Genomic DNA, 26,971 nt, shown 5'->3' on the forward strand with positions numbered 1-26,971 from the left:
AATTACCCGGTGACATAAAGGCGCTGGATGCCCATGAACGGTCAATTTAGCTCGATCTGTTCGTATATCGCATGCAGGTCCAGGTACAGGACAACTTTTTTGAGCGTCTACAGCTCCAGGTAAGCGACATCAGCATCAAGCGAGCCCAAGTCGGGATGTGGTGGAAGCAGTCGGGCGATCTCATCTACCCCCTTTTACCATGCATGTGTGAACGGGAATGAAATCAGCGAAACCTCAAGGCGGAGTTCTTGCTGTTAGGCTCGAACTGTGGGTGTTTGGGATGCGGGTTGCCCGGAAACCCCCCAGGAACGAGAGTAAGACAGACCAAGGACCATGTTTACTACTCGAAGATTCGGCTGCAACTGCCCGCTGCCAGCGGCTGCTAACCATGTGGTACGAGCGCACCAGCGACTATCGTTCTATTCTCCTACCACAGAGCTCTGCCATAAATCACATGATAAAACCACCTATTATGGCGCGGATTTGCCACGAAACTCGCGCTGCGCAATCAGCACGTGAAGGAGTGCAAGCTGCGGCAGATAACGTGACGACGCGGCGATAATCGCAAGTAATTAGGGGCGAAGCTCCTTAAGCCGTGAGCAGTTCCCTTCTCTGTATTAACAGTTGTTATAGTCCTCTAGTTAATGTGTTGGTAAATACATGATTTCTGTCAACATGTCCTTGGGAATAATATAACTGGAGAGCGTTAGTGGTTTTCACAGCATATCTGCAGAGTGAATGATGATGAGTGGGGCAAAGCATTCGTTCGTGCTTTCGTGCATGCATCCATCCGTACTTTCCTTTATCCCTGCGTCCGTCCATGAGTCCATTCATGTTTCTGTCTGTGCGTCCATCACTGCGTACGGACGGACGGACAGACGCATAGACACCACACACCGAACGCGCGAAATTTAATGTTGCTGTTTTGTTTACACTGATCTTCTGGTCAGGCTAGTAGTTATGCTAGGGTCGTTCGAAATTGTTATCCGTAATTTTCGGTTGTCGAAACTACCCGAAGACAAGTGAAGCTGTTTTGCACAATCATTAGCTACCAGAAAGAAGTAGATATCTCCTCACCGACGCTCAATTTATTTATATGCGGGTGTCCAAAACAGCCGTTATGTTTACTTGCACTACGTAGACAACGCAAATAGTGTATTGCAACGCTAAATCTCAAAACTCCCGCAAATCCCGCTAAACTATAACTGTGTATTAGCTGCTGCTGTCGCCTCCCACGTGCTTTTCTGTTGTTCATCTTACACAGGTGTCAATAGGCCAACCGTGGCTTTTTTTCCGCTTGCACGTATCTTAGCATTCATATTTCAAAATATAAGCGAGGAACACAGTTGCTGTGCATAGGTGACGCAATGATTGCGATATCAATTGCAGGGTTCTTCGAAGTAGCCTTGGCAGCTCTTTTAGGCCCACTGTCGCGTAATCATGGCCGCTTCAGCCTGACCCGTGGATTTCGCAGTCTTCTTGCGTTGAGAGCACGTCATATGGAAGGGTACAGGAGCCGTCCACTGGTGCCTGCCGAAATGGCGTGCGCACAAGTGAACCGCACTCTTACAAATAAAGTTTGCATTCGCTGCTGAAGCGTTGAAGGTGGCAGGCCGTTTGCTTTATGCTTGAGTAGCATTCCATGATAGGCCAAACTCACGGGGGGGGGGGGGTCTTATGGCATGCACCTACCGAGCTACAGAGATAGGCCAGCTTGTTGGATCACTGCTTCAGCCGCGTAGGTCACCCCTGCTTGAGCGCTTTTGCCTGCGAGAAGAGCATGCGATGTGCGTGAAATAATTAATTGGGACTCAGTGCGAATCACGACGGTGAACCCATCGAGATTGTCAATATACCTTCTTTCTAACCGCTGCAGTATGTAAGAGATAGCTATTTCACTTTACATAAATCCGCTGTAATTTCATGTGAACAACAGTGTTCAATTAATGCCCAGTGCTTTTCTTAATTTATAATAATTTTCTTTTTTCGGCGTTTCCACTTTAAATGCCGGTGATTTCGTGGACGATTGTTTGTTCTACCAAAACATTACCGGCCATACTGATAAACTTTGACTGGTGCATAAAATGACTTGGCGAAGTTACTATATCTAGAAGCAAAAAAGCATGCGAGCGTCATGCTACACTACTACCCATTGTCCACGTAATTACTCTTTCGACAGCGTTTTTATGAACTGTTGACACTGAAAAATATCTTGGAGATCACATTGCTTCTAATATCTACATGAACAACAAGAAACATTATGTCAGTAACATGACCCACACGCTCGGTCACCGGCGTCTAAGCCTTTCCTTGACTACATCGTCAATTATGTTATACTATTCTACAAAACGTTGATTCGACCAAAATTGGAGTACGCATCCGCAATATGGTATCTCATCCACAACATGTGACAACGGGAGTTCCACAGGGTTCAGTTCTAGGGCCACTTTTATTTTTAGTTTACATAAATGATAGTTCAGCAGGTGTTCCATCACAAATTAGATTGTTTGCAGGCGATTGTGTTGTGTATAGACAAATAAAGAATGACAGAGACCTTACCCAAGTGCAAATTGATTTGGAACGTGTTCAAGATTGGTGTTCTACGTGGAAAATGAACCTAAATAATAAAAAGTGTGTCCATGTCTCTTTTACAAAGAAGTGGAAACCTATGGAAACAGAGTATACTTTAAACAATGGACGTCTAAAAAGAGCAGATAGTTATAAATACCTAGGAGTAGTCTTGTCATCCGACTGCTCGTTGAATGCGCATGTAGATGATGTGGTTTGTAAAGCAGAAAAGGCGCTAAACTTTATCCAAAGCAATTTAAAAACTTCGGAACTGAACATAAAAAACACAGCCTATTTACCATGCATACGACTTATACTGGAATACGCTTGTGCCGTATTGGATCCTTCGCAAGCCACATTGATGGATAAAATTAAGAAATTCTAAACCGGGCGGCCGGGTTCGTCTTGGGACGGTACAAGAGAGGGGAGAGCTGCGCTTAGATGAAAAATGAGCTTGGGTGGGAACCTTTCCTCGCGTCGGCAAAAGCTGCGACCGAAGTTCTTTTTTCAGATATATAATGATAAAACAGAAATTAATAAAGAAAAATACTTTAAGGAACCTCATTACGTTCATCTAGAACTGGCCAAGTTTTTAAAATAAGAGAATTATGCACCCGGACGAACCTGTTCGCGAATTCATTTTTTGTTAGAACTGTTAAAGAGTCGAATGGATTGTCTGCCATGCGAGTGTGCTGTAAGAACGAAGAATCGTTTATCTCGTTTCTGTAACCCCCCGTCCGTGAATTCATTTCTTGTTAGAACTGTTAAAGAGTGGAAAGAATGGTCTGCCATGCAAGTGTGCTGTAAGAATGAAGAATTGTTTATGTCGTTACTGTAACCCCCCTGCTGTAATGCCTTTGGGCAATGCGGGGTAACCTTTGAATAAAGAATGAAGAATAAAGTCGTCATGCCGTTATCATTCATACTCTCAAAACCATTCAGAATCACGCAGCACGTTTTATCTCATCGAATCATCCACGTGATTCCAGTGCTACATTCATGAAAAGCACTAGAAAGTTGCCCGGCACTTCGCTGCGCCACAGATTGTATCACCTTAACCGTTTCCTCACAATCCATCATTATAAGGGCCTTTTGAAAGACCAGTCATCACTATAAGGTGGCCCATCATCCTGCCAACCTTATTGTGCAGATACCCCTTTGTCCAAAAGAAAAGCGCCGCCTGAAACCACCTTCCCACCTCCACTGCCTGCATATTTACAAATAACTTCAAATTCTCCGTAAAAGATGCCCTGTAACCTATTTTAACACAAAAGTGTTTTATTCCAAGGTCTGCATACCGTGGATCCGAGATGTATATCCGTCACGGACATGACGTTGCAAAAAATTTACGAACATATTGCAAAGAAAAAAGTGAGAAGAGGTTTCGCAGCGCGGCGTCGAAGTAGGGACCTTGCTCTCATCAGAGCGCGACGCTAACCCCTAAGACACAAAGCGACACCTGCACGAACCGCAAATGGCGAGCCATTTATATACACCATGTAATTTATATACACCCTGTATTTGACCACATTCATACTATCAATCAGGTAATAGAGAAATGCTCAGAGTATAATCAACCACTATACATAGCCTTCACAGATTACGAGAAGGCGTTTGATTCAGTAAATATCAGCCGTCATGCAAACACTGCGGAATCAGGGCGTAGATGAAGTATATATAAACATTCTGGAAGAAATGTACAGGGGATCAACTGCTACCATAGTGCTTCATAAAGAAAGCAACAGAATACCAATAAAAGGGTGTAAGGCAGGGGGACACAATTTCCCCAATGCTATTTACCGCGTGCTTACAGGAGGTTTTCAGAAGCCTAGAATGGGAACAGTTAGGGATAAGAGTCAATGGAGAATATCTTAGTAACCTGCGCTTCGCCGATGACATTGCATTGCTGAGTAACTCGGAGGACGAATTGCAACTCATCATTACGGAGTTAGACAAGGACAGCAGAAAGGTGGGTCTTAAAATTAATCTGCTGAAAACGAAAGTAATGTACAACAACCTCGGCAAGGAGCAGCGCTTCGAGATAGGTAATAGTGCACTTGAAGTTGTAAAAGACTATGTCTACTTAGGGCAGGTAATAACCGCAGAACCGAACCACGAGATTGAAGTAACTAGAAGAATAAGAAATGGGTGGAGCACATTCGGCAAGCACTCTACAATTATGACAGGTAGATTGCCACTATCCCTCAAGAGGAAGGTAACTAACAGCTGTATCTTGCCGGTACTTAGCTACGGAGCATAAAACTGGAGACTTACAAAGAGGGTTAAGCTTAAATTGAGGACGACGCAGCGAACAATGGAAAGAAAAATGGTAGGTGTAACCTTAAGAGACAAGAAGAGAGCAGAGTGGATTAGGGAACAAACGGGGGTTAAGGATATCACAGCTGAAATCAAGAAGAAGAAATGGACATGGGCAGGGCATGTAGCGCGTAGACAGGATAACCACTGGTCATTAAGGGTAACTGACTGGATTCCCCGAGAAGGGAAGCGGGTTAGGGGGAGACAGAAGGTTAGGTGGGCAGATGAGATTAAGAAGTTTGCGGGTATAAAGTGGCAGCAGGAAGCACAGGACCGGGTTAACTGGCGGAACATGGGAGAGGCCTTTGTCCTGCAGTGGACGTAGTCAGGCTGATGATGATGATGATGATGATGATGATGATGATGATGATGATGATGATGATGATGATGATGTATTTTCAGCGCGTTTTCGCCATCAGTCGCGAGATAGCACGAGGGGCGTGCGTTGAGAGCGCGTGCTCTCAAGTTCGACGTGCCGGGCCATCCAGTGTGTTGCTGTGCGCGTGCGCCTCCACATGGCATAGTCAAAGAAGTTCTCTAGCGTAGTGGCTCAATCGTGCGCGCGCTATTTCAGGATTTGGCAAATTTGTACCTCTTGTACTTCCACCGTAAGTCTGCTTCGAAGTTACAAGTGCCAAAATGAGGACAATGGTCGATTCACCCGCTGCCGCGACCGCGTTAATGAAGGGTGCGTGCTGCTGAAATACGAAGAAATATTATTTGTGGCATTTGTTCGCACTCGTCCTGTGTATACTTATAGGTTCGTTCCGTTCATCTTACTGTTTTGAGCCGCATGCGTTAAGTGTGGAGCTGTGGAAGTTGTTTGTCCGTCCTCATGTTCTCGATGCATGCTCAATGCTTGCGTGCTTTCTGCTGAGGTGTGCGCTGCAAGTTTCAAGCAGCAGTGCTGGCTGATTTTCGCGTGACATTGCAATTCTTTACTGGGTCATTCTCTTCTTCGCACTTGTGGTAAAAAAATGCACAATGAATGCTCAACTACATCTGCGAAGACACGTTTTGCTTTCGTCTCATACCGATGCCTACAAAATTGAAATCAACTACATTTTTTTTATTTTCCCGAGTTTAACATCACGGGCTCAATGCTTATCCACATTCCTTTCTGTTGTGTCTTCACGCCTTGAGTAGCTTTGGTAACTGAATAATTACCTTACCAAATAAACAATTGTGTCAAAATAAAACTATAAAAACTGACACTGCAAGATCATATTATCCAATTATTTCTTACACAATATTTTTTTCTTTTGCAGGAAACTCGTATAGGTTTAAATTTTGGCAGAACAATCACATACTGTTATCTTGGCATATAAGTCAAGAAGATCAAGAAGATGCAGAAAGACGTTGGGATCCATATTTACCGGTATGTTCTAATTACAGTGTAATCATTCAGTCGCTGTCACCCCCAAAACGTACAGCAGTATCGAATACCAAGGTTGACGGAATTTATTCAAGACATTTCTAAAGACGAAGTATTTTTCGCGTACTGCAAGCACTTTTATCTATCTATCTATCTATCTATCTATCTATCTATCTATCTATCTATCTATCTATCTATCTATCTATCTATCTATCTATCTATCTATCTATCTATCTATCTATCTATCTATCTATCTATCTATCTATCTATCTATCTATCTATCTATCTATCTATCTATCTATCTATCTATCTATCTATCTATCTATCTATCTAGCCGCTTATGACTGAGTGCTCTTAGAATCAGCCCTTTAAATTCGTGTCAACTCCGCAGGGCGCGGGTTCGAATCCCGGCTGCGGCGGCTGCATTTCCGATGGAGGCGGAAATGTTGTAGGCCCGTGTGCTCAGATTTGGGTGCACGTTAAAGAACCCCAGGTGGTCTAAATTTCCGGAGCCCTCCACTACGGCGTCTCTCATAATCATATAGTGGTTTCGGGACGTTAAACCCCACATATCAATCAATCAATTCGTGTCAACTAAAATTAGTATGGGAGGGTAGGACAGCTTCACGAATATGACGCGTTAGAGACAGAGAGAGAGAAGTAACTTTTTTGTATTCCACCAAAGGTTTCTGGTCAAGTGGGTGGGGTCCTCAGTCCAGGGCTCCACTGGCCATTGCGGCTCACTGGGCCTCGTCAAGCAAAGTCAGATGGCTTTCTCGATCCTTGCTAGCAAGCTAGGTCTCCCACAGCCTCGATCGAGATGTCATCCCCAAAAGGGGTGAATTGATGTTTTGGGGCCGCGATTCGCACTCCCACGTAATGTTTGCGAGAGTTGACCATCCGCAACACCACGGAACGCTTCGTGCGTATTTTGTGAGATCTATGGGGTGCTTTCTTTGTAAGCATGGGTACGCGTTGGTCTGTACTCGACGCTAATTTCGCGCCTCTTCTCCTGTAAGGGGGTGAGGATGATGATGATGATCCTCATAATACATGCGCACACCCACAAAGGGGGATATGGATGGGAATGACACCATCTTTTTTGTTCTTCTCTTTGGTTTTCGAGGATGTCGCGTGGAGCTATTGGGGGTTCCTCAATGGTTGTGACTGGTGCTCGGATGCTTATTTAACGAGCAAGCCGGTAGGCTCTTTTGCTGCCCTCAAGTCCCGCATGCACGGGGCACCAAAGTATTGCATGCTCATTTGGTAATTGCGTTCCTCGAATTTTCATAGCCGCCCTTGGAATCGCCCCGTACTGCAAGTCGATTGACAGTCGGTAATCACGAAGGCTGAGTCTCCTTTGCGTTCAGCGCATCTGATCGCCAATGCAACCGCCACCGTTTCGGCCGTTGTTGTGACCGGGGTTTTTATCGAAGCTACTATAGTTGTAGTTCCTCTGGTTGCAACAACAGTGTAACCATTGCTTTGTAGTCTGCGGGCTTTGCGTAGAATTCGGATGGGTTGTTACCGTAATGATTTTGTAGTGCTCTTGCTTTGGCTTGCCGCCTACCTGTGTGGTACTTAGCGCTAATATTCTCCTGTATGGGGGACGCCATGATTTGTGCCCTAATGAGGTGAGGTGGTAAGTATGTCTCCTGTACGGTGTGTCGAGGTCTTAAGGGGTAACCAACCTGCTTGAGTGGAGCTCTGCCTGGGTCCGTGGAATTTAATCTTTTCTTTTGAAATATCAGCACGGTGGACGTTAGTTATTCATAGGTAATATAAAGTCCTAGCGCCTCAACTTTTTCGGTGTGAGCATTGGTGGACCGTCCAGTTACAACTTTGTATGTCGTTCTTATGATTGCGTCAATTTTTTGCTGTTTTAGTATTGGTTAGCTTTTGGAAAGGTATGCGATTGTATTCTACCTATAAAGTAAAGCTTGTACAAGACAGAGTTTCTTCTTCTATGAAGCCTTGTCTTCTCCGCGTGACCCTGTGTGTCACGCAAGCTACGTTTGTCGTGGTTTTTCATTGTTTCGATCGTGTTATCTACTGTACCGTTATTTTGGATCCACTGGCCGAGGACACTTAACTTTTGCACCTCTATAATAGGTTGGCCATGAATATTGAGGTGTGTTTTGGGGCGTCACGCTTTTCTTGAGTATTTGGCTTTTACCCGGATAAGCTCTAAATTTTTCTGGTGTGCATCGCACGCCTTCATACATGCAAATTTGATCGACCTTCTCGATGGATTTTTAAAGGATATCTTGTTTGTTGCCAATGAAGCCTTTGGAAGCCCATAACTTATGTCATCCACGTATATTGATTTACCTAGCTCAAATTTCTCCTCTAGCCATAGGCCAAGCTTTCGCACCCCAACTATAAACAATAGAGGGGACAAAACAGTAAAGGGGACAAAGCAGTTAAATATTGGCGTTAACGCTGATCGAGTTGAACTGGTGCCTATTGTAGCCGTTCGGTTTGTCAAAAAAGAGTTTCTGTAGTTGTAGATTTTTAATCCGCATCCAATGTTGCGAAGCTCCTCAAGGATTGTTTCGTGAGATATGGAGTCAAAGGCTTTTTTGATATCTAATGCTACGATGAACGTGTCCGTGCTCCCGTTAGGCGGGTTGAGCGCTTTTTCTTTGAGTAGCAGCAATACGTCCTGTGCGACTACCTTCGGTCTAAATTCAAACATTGAATTGGGAAACAGTCACAATAAATTACTATGCAAGTTTACTGACTACTTCAACGAAAAGAATTATGGGACAATGGAGAAGTACTACGTGAGTGGAAAGATGACGCACTAATACAGACATAAATCATGTCACGATCCCGTCGCGTGGTCGTGCAACACTTGCCGTTGAACAATTGCACATTTCCGCGGGCGGATGTGTTTCACTGGTATGCAGGTATGTGCCATATGTGATTTAAACAATAACTTTCCAGGTACGGCAAAAACACACAAGGGTGATTTTAGCGAGTGAGCGTTAAAAAAAAGCTGGCATCCTCAGCGTTGACCCAATGAACGCGTGAAATATCATGGCATCAGCAGGAATGGCACCCTAGCAGTCTGCGTGGCAATAGAGCATTCTACCACAGAGCCACACCAGGTCTCCGAACTACTTCTAAAATATACCGTAATGTTTGTAAAACATCAATTGTGGTTGGAGTGCTTCGTATTCAATTATATAAACATTACATATACTCCTACCACACAGCCCTAAGGTCGGGCTAATGTCCATTGTGGTTAGGTAACATTCGCTGAAGTTGATTTATGTGGCTGTGTCCCGGGCTATCGTCATCACACTACATAGGAGTTTATCGCTTCTGGTGTTGCTAGTACTTGTGTTCCTGTTCGAATTCATGAGCAAGTGCAAACAACTGATTATTTAGGCACCTGCAACTGTTCAAGACATGCCCATACTTGCAACATTTTACTTATATTAGGGTCACTTCATGACGTGTCATTAAAAAATTACCACAAGGGCAGCTTCCTTCCACATGCCTCGCATAACGTCGATTCCCAGGGTACGTGGGATGTGCCGCTTTTTTCTTTGTGGTATGCTTTGGTGCAATGGGGTCACAATACGTACATTTTCAATGCGATAGGAATTACATGAACTCTCTCGGCTTGATTTCGCCGTCGGCGTCAGAGTGCATGTCGACGTCACTAACCGTATATGTATACGTATCTTTATATATGAAAATGCAAGAACGAAAAAAGATACTGAAAAATTTTGGCTCGCAGAATCAAACTTGGGTCCTCTAAATTGTGACTGCGAGGCGTTGACCACTAAGCCCCCTACAAGCACAGCCTTCAACGTTCAAACAGCAAGCATTATTATCTACTACTCGCCGCTGCTAACGAGCATTTCGGGGGGAATTATTGTCTTTTGACCATTAACAGCAAGATCGCGCAATGATTGCGTATCGCCACCTCGCGCGGCAGCGCGCTCTCTATTTCCCCACGCATAATTTATCCCGCTTAGAGGAGGGGGCGACGCTCCCTGACACGCCCATATTTCGCAATGGGGAAGAGTGCAGGATCGTACTTCTCGGCTGGCCTCGGGCTTTTTAGAAACAATTCTGTTGTAGTTACCAGGCACACAAAGGTCACTTTATTAATTTCAGTCCCTATTTACAAAAAGCGCGCGCTTTTCGGAAACTGAGACTGCAATATAGGAGCACACCATGCGTCTTTCAAATGTGCCCGAATCGGGTGCCAATGAGTGAAGGTAATTAATGTCTAGTGTCACAAAACCACCTTAGGATTATGAGAGGCGTCGTAGTTAGGGCTTCGGAAATTTCGGCCACCTGGGATTCCTTACGTGTACGTGAATCAAAGCACGCGGGCATATATATATATATATATATATATATATATATATATATATATATATATATATATATATATATATATATATATATATATATATATATATATATATATATATATATAATGTATGTATGTATATAAGGAAAGGAAGTGTGTATACTGATGGCCTTGTTTTTCCATATTTTGACACAATGTATTAAGATCTAACGAACAATAATGCCGAGAAATGTATAGGAAAAGTTACTAGACGAATTGTGATGTAAATGAGAAGAAAGAAAAGTGGGTGCAAAGATAACTTGCCATGAGCAGGAACCGAACCTGCGACCTCCGAATAACGCGTTCGATGGTTTACCACTGAACTACCACGGCGGTCATGAAGACAAGTGTGGTGCCCTCTTTATGAGCCTGTTTGGCGTCACGTAGCACGTGAACTTATCACGAGCTGGCAGCTTGTAATAACTTGCCGTGGGCAGGATGCTGCCCACGGCAAGTTATCTTTTCACCCACTTTTCTTTCTTCTCATTTACATTACAATTGTCCTAATAACTTCCCCTATACCTTCCTTGGCATTATTGTATGTATATATATATATCACAACCTCCCCTATAAACTTACGACCTGCTCATGCCGCCGCTCCCTGTGTCGCCGGTTTCGCTTTTGCTTGTTTAGTTTTTTTAGTTCTCGAAAGTGCCGCAGCACGCCTTGGCGCTACAACTAACCCCCACTGTTGCAGCCGCCAAGCCGCTGTTCTGCTTGGTGCGTGCGTGCGTTCGCATGATCTTGTGGCACTCGAAGGCTATCGCCGCTATCGCTTGTGACCAGTAGTCTGCGCAGTCAGGAGCGTTAGATAACGACAGCAGCAGCACCATTCCCGCAATGGTGTACTGCTGCGTTCCTTTTTGCAAGTCGAGCGATCGGCGGTCAACTGGGATATCGTTTCACGAGTTCCCCGTCACCCAGATTCGACAGGAGTGGTTGAAGAAGATCTCTCGACAGGATGAAGGTAAGGCACTGAAAGTGCTGTATTGCATGCACTGCAAGATCTGACTAGTGGAATGCAGTTCAAAACTTTTTTGCGCGCTATGTATGCTGCTCAGCGTTGTTGGCTAGCGTCTAGAAACACAAGTGCTGTTTGTGGGATTCGTGGACGCCGATCGTGTACACAGCCCATCAGGCCCTCAGCCAGGGAAAGGGGGGGGGGCACGTAATTCTGTTGAACTATGTGTTTTTACCAAAAATAAATGATAAAAATCGGCGTTTTTCTCAAATAGTCAAGGTTTTCAGCAAGTGCCCCCCGCCACGAAAAAATGTCCTGGCTAAGGGGCTGCAGCCCATGCTACATTTTTCCTTTGTTGTACTGTCCTTTGTTGCCGCAAGACTCCGTGCACGTGGCCGTGTCAGGGATAGAGCACTTACTTTCAACTATTCCGCTCTGATGCACAGCGGTGTTGCTTTGTTGAGAAATTTGTTTTATTTATTACACTATTGTTTTGCGCTGGCATTGTTTTATAACAAAATTAAGGGAAATAGGCGCAAATGGATCTGCCCTGAACTGATGCAGCTGCTAGTAAATTGAAATGGTAAGGGATTCAACTAGTGAATACACTAGAGATCCTTTTCTGTCACGTTGTGAAGGTTACTAAAAGGCTAATTCTTAATCGATTGCCTACTATCTGATAATTCTGGTGCGGTCTTAAATACAATATTTGTAGGACCAGGAAAACAGCCATAGGAGCCGAGCGACCGCAGTAAGGTATGCAGCTTGCATTTCAAGCCAGAAGATTACAGAGAAGGCCTGAAGCTGCGCAAACTAAAACCAGATGCCATACCTTCAATATTCCCGAGCTACCCAGGGTATATGCAGGAACCATCCCGAAAAAAGCGACAGCCTGTGAAAAGGTGTGCTGTGCCAGGGCTGTCACCAGACAAGCCTCATGCAGAAGCAACTAAAAATAGGTAAGCTTTTTTGTGTAATTAGTGTTTGTTTAGCCACGCCCAAATTTCTTCTAATACATGCTTCATCCTGTAACACGTCGAAATTCTTAATGTTGCAGGCCACACATACCCTCTCCTTATAGGTCCCCGTCTGAGAAGATTGATGAGCAGGAAGACAATTGTGTGGCTGGCAGCAGTACCGCACATCAGGAGGATGAAATGCTGACAGAACCCTGCAGTGAACCCTCCTCTCTGCCTTTAATTTTGCCTGCACCTGAATCTTCTTTCTGCTTGCCTAATACATATCAGATGCCCAAACATGGCAAAACTGTCCAGTGCCAGACAAGTCCATCAAAGGCAACCAGACCACGTGGATGCCGACTAGGCTTTCACTGTCCCGAATGACCAATCTCCTGAGGAAAGTGCAAAACCTTACCCGGAAGTGTCAAAGGCTTCAGAAAAAGCAGCATCACCTACAGGAAGAACTCTCTACTCTGAGGCAGGAGGCAAAAAGGCGTCCTTGTTGAAGAGAACAAACGTCAAAATCCTCCAGGTGTGAACTTATCTCTTTTTGAACATTAAAAAAAATCTCATTACCTGCTTATATCATACTTGCAGCAAAAGGTGGAGGAGAGCAACGAAAAAGCTCTGTTCCTTCAAGAGCAGCTTGCTTTTCTGGGCAAAAAGAAAGGGCTATGTCGTGAGCAGACAGTGCGCAAATGCGTTCTTTCACACGCTAAATCACCAGCCGGGTACCGCCTTCTTCGGGAGATTGGTGTCTTGACCTTGCCGAGTCGCTGTACCCTCAAGCGATACATTGGCGCATGCACTGGAGAGGTGGTGTCCTCTCTCATCAAGCGACGCCTTCATGCAGAAGTGAAACTGCACTCTAAGGAGGTACTTTATTTACTCTTCGCCTTTACTTTTTTGCCAGGATTAAAATTACTGGAGCTATGTTCTTTGCGATTATTGCAGGCACGCTGTGGGTCCCTGGTGATGGACGAAATGTCACTAAAGCAATCTGCACTGTACCATAAACAGTCCGATGCTCTCCATGGATTTGTCGACCTAGGAGGTGCCGAGGTAGACTATGGCCTGGAGGAGCAACTGGCAACTCACCTACTCTGCTTCGTCTTTGTAGGACTGTCTACCCACTACAGGTATGTGAAATATTTGGCTACTTTCCGTTCATGTCATGTGAACCTGTGGAGATAATTTTTTTTCCAATCCTTCAAATGATTACCATGTCCTTTACCTAATGCCTAGTGCTTTTACAATTACAGGCTGCCTGTAGGATATTATTTTACAAAAGGATCGACAGGGGAGCAACTCGAGCAACTTTCGTTGAAAGTAATGCAATCAGTTGAAGATGCTGGGTTTGAAGTGGTTAGGTTGGTTGCTGACAACCACAGCACTAACTGCAAGTTTTTTGCCAGCTTGTCTGGTGGCCAAATATGCCCTGTTGTCCCGTGAGTAATTGCTCAGTCACATTTTTGCTAAAGGTTACACCTCCTTTAATTGTGCATACATTTATGAGCTATTAGAGTGTTGAAGCAAATGTGTCCTGTCAACATTTTCACAGACTCCTAACAGTATTCACTGATCCTTTACAGGCACCCTCTCGATCCAGACAGGCAACTGTTCCTGTCGTTTGACTATTGTCATATAAAAAATGTCAGGAATCAGTTCCTCGACACTAAAAGGATTTTCAGGAATGCTGGAGTGCTCATCGTTCCAGACTACCTGAGGTACAATTTGGTAGCTTTTTCATGCCTTACAAATTGACAGTTTAACATTTCATTTTGTCACAGGAACTTGCATGACATACAAGAAAAGCAGGCGGGTGCTTTCAAGCTTGTGAGGTGCTTGACTAAAAAGCACCTTTGGCCGAGCAATTTTCAGAAGATGTCTGTTGCCAGAGCTGTTGCGATCTTATCTCCTCAGGTAAAGAGTGCATAAATGTTTATTTTAGAAGAAACTCAGAGAAAAATATGATTTCACCCTTAGCATGTGGTGATGGTTATCCCACTCATAATTACCTGTATTATAAGTTTATTCTAGGTAACATCTGTGCTCAGGTTTTTACTAAAACATGCACAGCAGCTCAGTTTCCATGGTTTTTGACGACTCCCTGCCAACCATTGAGTTCATGGAACTTGTTTATAAATGGTTTACTCTCCACAACATTAAGAGCACCTCATTGTTCTGGATGAGTAGAGACGCTCTGAGAATGCCCTTCTAAGGTCCAGATGACGAAAGGTATCCATGAACTACTTCTAATTGTCATTTATCTTTCATTTGTGTGAAAACATGAATGGTTCCATTTTCTTTATATGCACAGTTTTGTAATAGGTATTCTTTGCTATTAAAATCTAACCTTGAAACCTTTGTAATTTGTCCGTAGGCCAAGTGCCACTTTCTAACTGATCTCATTGCTCATACTTTTATTATGCAGGCTCCTCTGGCTTGAAAATGAGTGCCTCATCTATTTTGACTTATGGAAAGAGAGTACAGCACACAATCTAGAGTTTTTGTCAGAAGAAACTTATGAGGCCCTGAGAGTGACAACTATGTCAACTGTTCTCTGCACCAGGCATCTCCTTGGGCGCGGATTTCATTTGGTCCTTACAGGAAAGTTTTCCAGTGATGATGTGGAATCCCTGTTTTCTACCATACGACAGCTAAATGGCTCCAATGACCAAACCGATGCCTACGCAGCACTGTCGTCACTACAGAAGATTTTAGTAACGGGCTGCATTCATTCATCTCCAAGTGGCAATGTGGGAAGCGTTATAGGTTCTATTGGGGAGGCAACCAAACTCGCCCCTCAACCTGCAGCTGCTGCACCACCTGACAAGGACATTAAGAAGCTTCTGCTCCCTTACCTTACAGCATTGGAGCGCTTCCCAAGTGGGTTTGCACCATTTATTATTTACGAATACCTATCACTTACAAACATTTCAGTAATAAGATGCATATTTTGAAGATACAGAGGAGTTGATCCAAAAGTTTTAGTGCTTGTGTGGAAAGGTGACGTGCAGCTACATCAAAATGAGAAGTTCTAAATCGCAGTCATGAGTTCCTTAACCAGGCCCGTAGCCAGGAATTTTTTTCGGGGGGGGGCACTTGCTGAAATCCTTGGCTATTTGAGAAAAACACCTATTTTTATTATTTATTTTTGGTAAAACACATACTTCACCAAAATTTCGGGAGGGGGGGGCTTGGTTGCTACTTTACGACACATTTACAAATTATTGCACTTTGCTTAGGTGGTACCACAATTATAGATGCTACTACTTAATCACTTATTTTAATTGTATTGCCATTCTCTAAATTCTTTCTTTCATTCTCTCAGGTCCTCCTACTAAAAGCTTGCGTGCCAGCACACTGGCACTAATAGCTGGTTTTCTAGTGAGAGCTGTCCAGGATAACATCTGCTGTGAAGGCTGCCTTATGAAAATACAGGCACCCAAATCAAGCTCTACAACAACTGCTCTAATTGAAGGAATTGACAGGGGAGGACTCTCATACCCCTCATTGCCATTTGTTGGATTTGTAAGCGTCCTTGAGGGTGCAGCCTCTAAAGCAGCTGCGATCCTTGTGAAAGGGCAAAAACCCTTGCAGAAGTTTTCAAGCATAGTGCTCCCTTCACTTCTAAAAAAATCCTTATTTGCATGCACTATGAATGATAGTGTGTCACAGAGAGCAGCTCTTTTGAATTTAATTTTGTGAAAATTCATGAGGCCTTTCTTGGCAAACTATGCCAATAATTTAACCGAGGCACATTCAAAGAGAAAGCTCCTCAACACGAAGCCTTTGTCGCGAAAAGTTTTGAAAGTTTAAAGTTCTTTTTCCTTGTAACAGCCACATAGAATTGCTGTATGCTCATGCACATATTGGCTGCTGACCTTCTTTTGAATACAGATAGGAGTGCGAGTTTGTTTTTCCAGTGTCATTTTAGCCTTATGAAACAAGACATGTCTGAACAAGACATCAAGAATGTGCGGTCCACACTTCCTAGTCTTCTGACTTGGGTATCATTCTTTATATTGGGTTCATCTTTTTTCTCTTTTTTGTCTTGCCACGTAATCTTAACTTTTTCGGTTTTCTTTAACCCCCAAGTTTCTGCACTATATATTTGTACTGGTACAATGCAGTGGCTCTACACTTTGTTTTTGGGATGGCAGCATGTTGCTAGTCATAATTTTTCAAGGTTTCAGAATTTATGGATTTGATCACATGAATGCAATCAATTGTGGGGCAAGCTTTTCTAAAGCCAGCTTGCTTCCTTCATTGATTAAAGTGCAGCGCTTTCCTTATCCTGTTTAAAAGAACCTTCGTGAATATATTGCTGAGAGTTTAGTAGAATAATATGGGCACTTTTCCAGCTAAGGCATACATTCGAGATCTTGAGACATTCTGCAATATTTAGTGGAGAGCAGAGTGGATCAGAGAATAAACAGGGGTAGCTCACATCTATCTTTAATAGAAAAAAGTAGAGCTGCGCAGGCAACGTAGTGCACAGGACCTATAACCAACGTGCAGCGAGAGCAACGGAGTGGATACCAAGGGATGGCTAACGCAGCCGAGTTAAACAGTTAGGTTGCTTGATGAAATTCAAGAGGTTCACTGGGATGAAATGAAATCGGCGTGTGCAAGACGGGGGAAAGAGATCATTGCGAGAGGTCTTTACCCTGCAGTGGGCACATAATAGTCGGGTCATGTTAATGACATAGGATATTTCACCCCTGCATTGATAATATTTGAAAGTTGTTGGATATCTGGGAGATTTCGTCTGGTCCGAAAAGCAGTGTTTACTGGATCCTAGGGCAGTATTTTGCTTTGAGCAGGGCTGAATTTTAGTTCTGCCAGTAGTTACTGCAGATGGAGTGCTGATGGGCTCTAGGTAAAGCAAGAGGTGCTAGGTAGTTTGTGCGTCTATATATTCCTTTATGTCCTTGGCTGTACTACTCACTTTTTTTACTAGAGGTATTGCTGATCACACTGTTAATGGTTTTGTGCACTAATAAATTGCATTTTGCAGTTATCAACATTTTCGTTGCAGATTAGATTTTCCTGTACTGGTATCTGATGCTTAAAAAGCAATGTTTGGACAAGCATATTATTTACTACTGTTGCTGCAGTGTACCATTGTTCTGGGAATAAGGGGGGGGGGTAAACAACAAGAGGGAAGGCAGGGAGGTTAACCAGGCACATGTCCGGTTTGCTACCCTACGCTGGGGGAATAGGAAGTGGGCATAAAGATGAGAGAGAGAGAGGAAAGAGAAGAGAAAGAGAGAAAAAAAGGAGGATTGTCAGCCAATCAGCTGGCGCGTATACAGCGGTGGCACTACACAAAAGTTAAAGTTGGTCACATAGGCCTGTAGTCCTCAAAAAGCACAAGACAGCTTTGATTGCTTTTTGAGCTGATGAAAGGCGATGACGGTGTTCTAGTAGCATCTGCACAGAGAGTGGCCGATCGTCCAATTGTCGCAATGCGTCCGAAAGCTTCTGTCTTTCAGAGGCAAACCGAGGGCAATGGTATATCAGATGGTCGATGTCCTCTTTGGTGCAGCAGACGTCGCATTCCGCATTGTCGGTCAGTCCGATGAGGTTTCTATATGCTTTTGTGAAGGCAACCCCCAACCAAAGGCGACAAAGAAGTGAAGCTTCACGTCGACGAAGTCCGGATGGAGGTCGAAGTTCCAGTCGAGGGTTTATTTGGTATAGTCTCGTATGTCTTATGCTTGGGGTGTTCCACTCCTGCAGACTCAGACTACGTGCCAGGTGACGAAGTTGCTGTGCAGCGTCAGTCCTTGACAAAGGAATCGGAAGGGTGTGTTCTTCTTGGTGCGATGTGCGAGCCGCGTTGTCTGCGGAATCATTGCCACTGATCCCACAATGACCAGGAAGCCACTGAAACTTGACCTCGTGGCCTGTTTGTGTGACGTGGTGAACGAACTTGACAACTTCAGAAGTTAATTGTTCATGGCAACCTCGTCGAAGGACGGACTGCATGCTTTGTAGGGCTGGTTTTGAGTCGGACAACACAGCCCATTTACTCGGTCTTTCGGATTTGATGTACTCTATGGCGCCACGCAAAGCCGCAAGTTCTGCCGCTGTCGACGTAGTGACGTGTGACAGCTTGATTCGCAGAGTGATTCTTCTAGCTGGAATCACCACCACACCACCAGAACCAGACGCTGTGGTTGAACCATCGGTGTATATGTGCACGTGGTTGTTGTACAATTCGTGCAGATGGCTCAAGCTCAATTGTTTTAGGGCTGATGAAGGCAAATTTGATTTTTTCTGTATACCTGGAATTGCAACACGTACTTGTGGAAGTGTCAGGCACCACGGAGGATACACCAGTTTCTCTGCCGGCGTAAAACCTGACGTAAACGACGCACGATGAGCACAGACAATTGCACTAAATTTCGTGCGGGGCCTCTCAGTAGCAAGGGTTGCCAAGTGGTGGGAAGGATTCCTTGCATGTTGTCTGAGGTACGTACGCATCGTTTCAATGGTGATGTGCGTCATGATCGAGTAGTCCTGTGCAATGGCAATTGTTTCAGCTGTCGATGCGCAGCGGGGTAAACCAAGGCATATCCTAAGCGCTTGGGCTTGAATATTTTGGATTGTGCGCAGGTTCGTTTTGCACGTGTTAGATATAACAGGTAGGCTATACCGCAGGAATCCAGTAAATAATACCTTGTACAGCTTTAACATAGACTCGACAGACATTCCCCAACTTTTCCCAGCAAGAAACCTGAATAAGTGACAAACGGCAGTCAGCCGCTTTTTCACGTAGTTTACGTGGGGTGTCCAAGACAGGTTTCGGTCGATTACGACTCCCAAGAACCTGTGACTCCGGCTGTATGATACCAACTGCCCGTTAATTGATATGCCGTAAGCGGACATTGGTTTTCTGGTAAAGGCCACGACTGCACACTTCTCACTTGCGATTTCAAGCCCTTGTTTGCGTAAGTGGTAAGATGTCACTGATGCTGCCTTCTGAAGTCGAGCGCGAAGTTGAAGTCGAGTCACACCTGATGTCCACACACAGATGTCATCAGCATAAATGGAAAGTCGTACACTGCTTGGTTGCTTGCCAACTAGTTCAATGAGTGTCAGGTTGAACAGCGTCGGGCTTAGCACTCCGCCTTGCGGGACTCCTCGGCTGCAGTAATACTCGTGTGTCGGGCCATTCTCCGTCTGCACGTGAAATGATCTATTCTGTAGGTAGCTCTGAACCCACGTATATATCCTGCCACCGAGTCCCACTCCTTCTAGTGCGCTGAGAATGGCTTCGTGGGTGACATTGTCGTAGGCCCCTTTAACGTCAAGGAACAGAGCAGCAGATAACCGTTTGCAGGCCTTCTGGTGTTCTACATATGTCACCAAGTCAACTACATTGTCAATTGACGAGCGACCTCGTCTAAACCCCGACATGGCATCTGGATATATTTCGTAGAACTCTAAGTACCATTCGAGACGCGTTAAAGTCATCTTTTCCATAACTTTTCCCACACAGCTCGCGAGGGCAATCGGGCGGTAAGAGGAAAGGTCCAAAGGTGACTTGCAGGCTTTGAGAAGTGGAATCAGGCGACTTGACTTCCATTCCTATGGAACAATGCCAGTTTGCCAGGAGTCGTTGTACAGCTGCAAGAGTGCCTGCCGAGCTTGATCTCCTAGGTGACACAGAGCGCGGTAAGTGATGCCGTCAGGTCCTGGCGCTGAAGAACGTCTACACAAAGCAAGCGCAGCTTATAGTTCGTCCATTGAAAACGAAATCTTCATTCGGGGATCACGTGAAGATAGAGAAAAATCGGGCGTCTTTGTCCCAGTTGAATTTGAGCCACAGGCAATCCTTCGACAGAAGGAATCTGCGACATCAATCTCTTCGCAGCGTAAGTGAAGTGCCAGAGATTTTAATGGGTGGCGCTGAGTAATGGTTGTACGAAGACCCCGGACAGTTCGCCAGATTAGTGACAGAGGCTTTCTGGGATCCAAAGACTCGCAAAAAGATGCCCATCGTTGCTTGTCCAACTTGTCCATGTGACGCTGTATTTTCTTTTGTGTGCGTCTGGCCACTCGCAGATCATCAAGTGACCTCGTGCGTCTATAACGTCGTTCTGCACGACGACGAATCGCTCGAAGTTTCTCGAGATCAATGTCCATATCAGTGCGAGATGAGCTCACCGGAAGCGAACGCGTCGTTGACTGTAGGGCACTCTTTATTGCGTCCTCTAGGTTGAAAGGTGAGGTGCCAACATAGTCTTCCATGATTAACTTGTATTTTTGCCCATCGGTGCACTGGACGGCTCTGGAGGACTTGAGACTTGGAAAGCCGTCAATCTTCAAGTATGTTGGGATGTGGTCACTACCCCTTGTTTCCAAATCCGAAAACCAGTGTACTCTGCGTGTGAACGAGCGTGAGACGAAAGTGAGGTCCAGGCAACTGCTATAGGCCGATCCGCGCAGATAAGTAGGGCTGGGAATAAAACATTTGTTTGAACCATAAGCTTACTTGTCTGTTTCTTGCCATTTTACAGTGTAAATACAGCCACTTACAAATGGAAAATTCAAATTTTTAGCACTTAGCAATCAATTTATGCACATTTGTAGCGGTCATAAAGGACTTCTAAGCATTTTATTGTAAGGGTGAAGGCATCAGGTGAAATAAAATTTTGTTCTTCAATCCCATGCCACAGAGGCTTTTGATGTGTGTCGGTACAGCATGCATCACAGGCATGATGTGAACGAAACAATTGGCAGCTGAAGCATCAGGAATAGTACTATATTGGTGGGTAATACCATGTGGGTTAATGCTAAAAGTTCGTGGAATAGAATAGGGACAGTGCAAAGTGATTTAGCCAGTTAGAACTCATGCTTTAGATTATAAATAAAACTCTCGTTTCTATACAACGTTATTCCCATGAGGGAAACGGAGCACGCTAGAGCTGTTGCCTCATAATGCTTTGTATGTGGATGCTCCAGTAAAGGCGTGGGCGCACCGCCGATGTGAGACACGCGGAAATGCTAGCGACGCTCGAACAGAGGCTATAACTTCAATAAACTGTGTCTGATAATATATGTATGTACGAGAAATTGCTGTAACGTTGCGATAATCCGCCGGTTTTGTCGCACGCTTCCATCGTTAGACGTTCGCTAGACCCAAAGCACCCAAACGTTAGCACAACTGCGCCCCTCTGTCGTCATCCGTGCACAGTATGACAACGATATGCTTGAAGGGCGACCTTCAGGTCATAAAAACTTACACGGGTTATCGCATGCGTCGTTCGTACCGTATGTCGTCTTCATTTACGTCGTAGACACGTCGGTTTCAAGTTTCAACTTGTTACATGCAAGATCGCACCGGCTCGCCCACGAACGAATTATGTTTGCGGCTGCTAGACAGCGGTTAGGTGGGGCGCCGCTGCTTAAAATAAAGTGAGGAAATAAGGCTTACGTTCTCTGGGTTATGTGTCGCATATTGCTTTCGTTTTCCTGCACTTAGATGGGGACGCAAAAGCGCTCGCGCAAAGATTGAGGTCCGGTAACGAGCATCCCGAAGCCATCCACCACGGTGCTTCTCACAACCAGAATGTTGCTTCGAGACGTTAAATCAGTGGATTGCTCGATCCACGCGTTAGAAACTAGAACAATGAGAGGGACGCACACACACGAGTGCACCACAACGGTCGTGCGTCGTCTGCTATGGGGGTAAGTGGTGGCGGCATCTGGCGGTACCTCCGGTCCCTACACGCCAATTTTTAGCTCCATACACCTCCATAGGGATGGCGCCGGTGAGAAGTTCGTAAGTTTATAGAGGAGGTCGTGATATATATATATATATATATATATATATATTTATATATATATATATAATGTATGTATGTATATAAGGAAAGGAAGTGTGTATACTGATGGCCTTGTTTTTCCATATTTTGACACAATATAATGAGATCTAACAAACAATAATGCCGAGAAATGTATAGGAAAAGTTACTAGACGAATTGTGATGTAAATGAGAAGAAAGAAAAGTGGGTGCAAAGATAACTTGCCATGAGCAGGAACCGAACTTGCGACCTTCGAATAACGCGTTCGATGCTTTACCACTGAGCTACCACGGCGGCCATGGAGGCGAGTGTGGTGCACTCTTTATGAGCCTGTTTGGCGTCACGTAGCACGTGAACTTATTACGAGCTAGCAGCTCGTAATAACTTGCCGTGGGCAGGATGCTGCCCACGGCAAGTTATCTTTTCACCCACTTTTCTTTCTTCTCATTTACATTACAATTGTCCTAATAACTTCCCCTATACCTTCTTTGGCAATATTGTATATATATATATATATATATATATATATATATATATATATATATATATATATATATATATATATATATATATATATATATATATATATATATATACTGGCCCATTGAATTATTACTCCCACTGACCTGAACCATGGCTGCCAGTACATCATCAACGGAGCGTTTGTCGCGGAGATATCCAAATTATTTATTTTATTTATTGAAAATACCTTACAGGCCAGAAGGCATTGAGTAAGGGGGGTTACAGTGAAAAATCGCATGTAAATTTCAAAATAAATACGGTACAATGTCGGTTAGTAAAAACAAAAAAAAATTAACAAAGCAATAAGTCAGCAATACGTAAACATGGCGATGAAGTATATAAGAACACTCCGTAACATAAAAACCCTCGGAAAAGAAGTAAAAGAACGTCAAGATGAAATATTAAGGAAATGCGTCTGAACTTTTTGCCGAAACGTGTTGGGGTTGCTATCAGAGGCGATATCGTCGGGAAGATCATTCCACATGCGGATGGCTTGTGGTAGTGCGGATGTGTTGAACGCGTTCGTGTTTCCAAAAATGCGAGTGAAGCTGAGATGGTTATGTAATCTGCGTGACGTGTAGAGCGGGCGTTGAAGGTGCAACGACGATGTTTTGTTACTGTAGACGTACTTATGAAATAGGCATAACAAGGACACGTGACGACGAACATTTAATGCTTGGAGGGAATGATGAAGTTTAAGCTGAGTCACACTGGAATTGATGTCATAGTTTCTAGAAATGTAACGGGTGGCTCTGTTCTGGATTGTTTCCAGCATGTTAATTTGATACTGAGCGGAAGGGGACCAAACAGATGAGGCATATTCAAGTTGCGGGCGGACGAAAGTTAGGTATGACATTTTGCGAATGTTAGTGGGACAACGACGAAGGTTTCGGCGTAAATACCCCAATGTTTTGGAGGCTTTTGCACAAACGTTAGTGATGTGATCAAACCAGGAAAGCCCTGGTGTAAGGTGGATGCCAAGATACTTGTAAGAAGTCGCCGTGGAGAGCCTGTCACATTGCATATGGTAAGTGAAGTTAGATATGACCTGTTTACGTCCAAAAGAAACAACTTTACACTTATTAGTATTCAACCTCATAAGCCAAGTGCTGCACCAGTTAGAAATAGTGTTCAGATCATCTTGAAGGAGGGAGTGATCGTTAGGACAGTTTATAGCTCTGTAGAGCATGCAGTCATCAGCGAAGATTCTGATATGCGATGATATGTTAGTTGGGAGGTCGTTGATGTAGATAAGAAAAAGTAATGGCCAAGAACGCTCCCCTGTGGGACGCCAGAAGAGACATACGAAGAGGGAGAGGAAGAATTATTAACGATTGTGAACTGCTTGCGAAGTGACAGAAAATTGCGTAGCCAAGATAAAGTGAGGGAGTCTAATCGGAGGGCAGATAATTTTGAAATAAGGCGACAATGGGCGACACGATCGAATGCTTTGGCGAAATCAAGAAATATGCAATCAGTCTGTAGGCCATTATTTATGTTGTAATGAATGTCTGTAGTGAATTCTAGTAACTGTGTTTCGCATGACATGCCCTTTCTGAATCCGTGCTGGTTTGAAAAGAAGAATTTGTTAGTCTCGAGGTGACTGTATACGTGGGAGGCGATTATGTGTTCGAGGAGTTTGCAACATATGCATGTGAGCGAGATTGGGCGATAATTTTTAGGGGAGTTCTTATCTCCGGATTTAAAAATGGGTACTACTTTGGCTATTTTCCAGTCGTCTGGAAGTTTTCCAGACGATAGCGACTGTCGAAAAATGTGGTATAATGTAATGCTAGATATGGAAACAGTATTTTTAATTACCTTAGAGTTGATATCATCTATACCAGCTGATGAGGATGCCTTAATCTGTTTAATTCGACACGCGATACCCTCCACCGTGATTTCAATAGGCTGCATGTATTGGAAGTTGTAATCAGGGATATGTGGTACGTCAGAAGAATCTTCTTGGCTAAATACAGATGAAAAAAAGGTATTAAAAGTAGTGGAGCACTCGTAGTCTGAAAGCGGAATGTTGTTTTCATTAAGTAATGACAACTGGTTGGAACCGTGGTCAGGGGATATGAGGCGCCAGAATTTCTTTGGATTATTTTGCAGAAGAGAAGGTAGGTCGTTGTGAAAATATTTTTCTTTGGCGTTGCATATTGCTTTACAGTAGTCAGTCAAGTACTGCTTGTATTTTTCCCAAGCGGATGGCGTAGCACTGCGTTTGGCATTGCAGTACAGGCGTTTTTTCTTGTTTCTTTGCTTACGGAGGGATTTAGTGAACCAGGGATTAGATAGATCATTAGAAACAGTGATAACAGGGATATATTGGTTTATCAATGAAGACATCTTGTCTCTAAAAAGCACCCAGTTTTCATTTACAGACCTGTTGTAGAATGACGGAAAGAGGACATTGCTAAAAAATTCTTCGAGCTGTGCACTTATTTTGTCAAACTCTGCTTTGCTGTAGTCCCGAATTTTCTTTTTGGATATTCCTGCAAATGGTACAGGTAAGTCCAACGTTACCTCGATTAAATTGTGATCACTGAAGCCCTTTAGGCAAGAGACTGTCCTCACTGAATCAGGAGCATTAGTTAGTAATAGGTCTAACGTATTTAAACCACGGGTTGGTTGATCAATGACTTGCGAGAGGTTAAAGTCCAAGACTAAGTTAATGAATTCTGTGGAAAGGCAGCATGGTGATGAGAAGTTTGTCCAATCAATCAGCGGGAGGTTGAAGTCACCGAATAGGTAAACTACACCAGTAGGGCAAAGATCTTTGGCATTTTTGATGCTATGACGAAGATCACGTACAAATGTGTTATTATAATCAGGCGGACGGTAACAATTGCCAACCAGAATTTTAGCGTGTTTAGTCACACACATTATCCAAATTATTTCAATGGGTGAGTCAAGATTCAGTACATACGAAGAGATTGTATTTTTTACACCAAGAAGTACACCACCACCTCTCCTGTCGACGCGATCTTTGCGGTATATGTTATATCTTTCACTGCCAGCAAGAACTTCGTTATTTGTGATTGCAGGGTATAGCCAAGTTTCCGTGAGCACGAGTATATCTGAATTGTTGTCTTCCAGAAAAGAACAGATTGTATCGCGCTTGGGTATTATGCTTCTAATGTTAGTAAATGATATCAGAAAAGAAGGGGTCGCCAAATGTGATTTAGGTTTCTGGTGGTGTTTAGGTGGACATGTTTTGGTTGCGAGCTATCTTTCCGATAGAATAACGGTTTTGCTGGCATGATCAAGTATGTAGGTTTTGCCATCCATGCGTAGCCTGTCAACTGAGAGCTTAAACGGTTTTCTTTGCGTTTTAGCGAATTCAATTAGGCTTTTTCGTGCCTGTCGCGTAGCTAGAGAAAAATCTTCTCCGATAGAATATTTGGACCCTTTTAGTTTTGGAGCTGACGCAAGAATTTGCTGCTTATCTTTAAAGAAAGTCAGTTTGGCTATTATAGGTCTCTGTTTGCTGTCTCTGAATTTCCCCAGCCTGTGCACACGCTCGAATTGTGCGCCAGTCAAAGAAATGTTGAATTTTTCGGAGCAGAATTCGATTATTCTTTTTTCAGATGCTGCCCATCCCTCCTTAGGGTCATCTTCTATTCCAAAAAAAAGCAAGTTAGACCGCCTCTGTCTGTTTTCGGTATCGTTACACCTGGACGTAATCTCGGTCAAATGATCCGAAATTTGGTGCAGGGAGTTATTAGGCGTACCGGTACCAGTTGCCGAACGTGACGCGACAGATGATTCAAGCGCTAAAATGCGTTCAGTCAAACGAGCCACTTCGTTCGTAGAAGCCGTCAGTTTTTCAATGGTCTCGCTTAATTGCGCTGACAAGGCTGCATGCCCTTCCTCTAATTTCTGTATGGTTAACATAGCTGCGGCGAAAGCCTCAGACTCGATCTTGCTCATAGGCCCTGGGTTCGATTCAATATCACCCGACAGCATGAGCAGCACATCAAAGATTACCAGACAGAAACGAGATATTCGTGACAAAGATCGTTTCAAAGCATCACACCATTCGGCTGGGCACGACACCGCAATCAAACA

General features: G+C 44.0%; 1 pseudogene; it reads left to right on the forward strand.

The window, feature by feature from the left end:
• The first annotated feature begins 11,474 nt into the window (after positions 1-11,474).
• LOC119170830 (uncharacterized) lies at positions 11,475-16,602 on the forward strand (annotated as a pseudogene).
• Positions 16,603-26,971: the final 10,369 nt, after the last annotated feature.

Source organism: Rhipicephalus microplus, chromosome 3 (assembly GCF_043290135.1).
Source record: "Rhipicephalus microplus isolate Deutch F79 chromosome 3, USDA_Rmic, whole genome shotgun sequence".
Lineage (NCBI taxonomy): Eukaryota > Metazoa > Arthropoda > Arachnida > Ixodida > Ixodidae > Rhipicephalus > Rhipicephalus microplus.